Below are 2,874 nucleotides of genomic sequence, written 5' to 3' on the forward strand. Positions count from 1 at the left end.
TCTTTTTTTTATAGGATATAAATCCTATTTGCATGTTCTCAAAGTTTAATTTGTTCAATCCATTGCACTGATTAAGAGCACTAATCCACGAGAATTTACTAGCTAGTGAATTAAATTGGATTTGGCGTAAAAAAATAATTTTGAGTGTTTTGTACGGTGTATTAATATTTTTGTTTTAAACATAAAAAACAAAAGGGAGAATGAAAGTGTTTAACTAACAAAGCCTGAATTTTACGAATAAGATTAGGAGATTAGGAAATTTTGTCATCTCTTTTTTCTTTTCTGTAAAGGGATATGTAAATTTTTTTATATAATATAAATCCTATTTGCATGTTCTCAAGTTGAATTCGTTGAATCTCCTAGACATGTTCTCAAGGGGCATTTATTTTAACAGTTTGAGAAATCTCTGTTTTTTGTTTCATAAAACCACAAAGGATTGAGAGCTTAATTCGTACGTACAGGAGAATACAAAAACAATTCACAAACTAAAGAAATACATTGGCGGAATAGAAATTAGAAATGAGAATACAGCCGTAGCTGTCAAGAGACAAGACACCATGGAGTGAAACAAGGAGTCCCATGAGCTGCTGCTGGGCGGCTGTACGTTGAAGCCTTTAGTCATCTCGATTCATTGGATTTTATCCTTAACCATTAAGTACCTCCCAATTGTTTAGCCACGTTTCTGCTAAGAACATAACTTGAACATCTCACCATTCTCTCGACTTTGTTACTTTTTTTTTTTCTTTTTTCTTTTCTTATTTTTAATCAAATAAGGAAAGGTTACATGGGATCTAAATTGGAAAGGGGGTGGATTCTTAACAAAAGACTCAAAACATAATACAGTGAAAAAAAAAAAAAAAAAAAACATTAATTAAAAAAAAAATTATTATTATTATTATTATTATTTTTTAATCTTAGAGAAAAGTCAAGAAATAAGCGGCAGAAGCGGTAGTTAAAGCAATTGGGACATGAACCTCTAAATGTCCGTCAACACATACCAAAAGGACATCAACCTCAAAAGGCAAATCCCATTAAGTTCATAAAAATTATACAAGTAAATTTAATTCACGCGGCCAATTACCTTGAAGTGCATTCATTCACAAATAAGCAAAAAACAAAAAAAAAAAAGTGGCAAGAGCTAGTCTGCATACCTCTCAAACTATCTCGGATTGTCAATGTCTCTTTAAACTTTAATTTGCATCAATGTCGTTGAAATTATCAAAAATTGTTGTTGTACTTCTAAGCTAGTAAAATGATAAAAATGGCCAAAAAGTTTTTAGTAAGACGAAAATAGCCTTATAAATTCTGTTAAAAAGGGAATAAAAGAAAAACCAAAAATCTGATCCTGCCTTTTTAAAAATAAAAAAAAAATTAGAATTTTAAATTATTTTTATTTTTATTATTCTTTGACAAATTTTAATAATTTGGGAAGGTATTGATGCAAATTAAAGTGTGAGCAAATAATGAGAATCCCTTCTAGTTGGAGAGACGTGTGATTTTTTTTTGGAGAAAATAAAAAGATTCGCCTTACCCGTTAAGAGAGCCAAACGCATGCACTTCAAAAGCAAAAACCTTTGGGCTCCTCTAAACAGAATTAATCTGTGAGTCTTTAGTTGAGGAAGGTGAAGACTGAAGCTTTCAGGATCGGAGATTTCATCCAATTTCATCGCCGTTAAAGCTGAGGTAAAAAAATATATATTATTTCATTCTTGTTTTTTTTTTCTTGTGCCTTTTTTGTGTGTGTTTATGTACCATTCAGAAAGCGAAAATGGCATATCATCCAAAATGTTTCTATAATTCTCCACCGACCTCCCTCTGAAATTTCTTTTATTGTCGGTTTAATTTCTCCTCTCCAGATCGTGTTAAAGTGTTGTGGCTGGGAAAGAGTGTTTATGTTTATTTGAGGAGGGAGTTCATGGGGGTGTTTGTTAAACCCCCGATACTGTTCATTTTCTACTGCACTATTCATGGATAAAAAGAATAAAATAATAATAATAATAATTGGTATGGAAAAATGAAAAAGTGGTATTGGAAAGTAAAAAATTTTGTTTTGTAGTGATTTTTTTATTTGAATAGTAATAAAAAATAAATAATGTAATATAAAAAGTGAATGATTTGATAAAAAAGTGAGAATATTTTTTTGAAAAAAATGAAGTGAATAGTGTGGTGGAAAATGAATAGTGCCAAGGGGTTTAACAAATAAGGCCCATGTCTAGTTTTGCATGAGAGGCGGTGTCAGTGTGTGGTAAATGGTCGAAAGCCTTTCAACTGGTTCTTGTTGTGAAATGAATTATGACGCAGGAAGGCAAGAGAGTTAATTAAGTCCTTACGCCTCGTTTGATTTGTATAATATGTATTTTATTAAGAAAATGAATAGATAAATTAGGTATTACTAGAAATAGAAGATGTTAAAATTAAATAATTGTTCCAATTTTTTTAATTTGGTAGCAACACATATTTCATAATTGGAATTCAACCAAAATTACTGAAAAAAAAAAAAAAAAAAAAAAAAAAAAAAGTCATATGATTTCTAACTTTTCCAAAACTCAAATTTAAAAAAAATAAAAAAAAAAAGTTGGTTGAAGGTGTGAGGGTGGCCGCGCCACCCCAAGATCTACTGTGGGCAGATGACTTTTTTGGAAAACATTGTCCATTCCTCTATGTAAATTCCTAGGAATAGATCATTTCATTCCAATGGTTTATTCTGCAAACCAAGGGAGTTCATATCGGTTATGGATAGAATTTTCCTCCAAATTAAGTTTGGAGAAAATTCCTCAAACATATTCTATAAAAATGACATGTGTTACTTCTCATGTGAGAATCACATTTTTTTTAAAATTGCAAGAACAAAGTTTGAAGAAATTTTATTAAAAA

Source organism: Corylus avellana, chromosome ca8 (assembly GCF_901000735.1).
Source record: "Corylus avellana chromosome ca8, CavTom2PMs-1.0".
Lineage (NCBI taxonomy): Eukaryota > Viridiplantae > Streptophyta > Magnoliopsida > Fagales > Betulaceae > Corylus > Corylus avellana.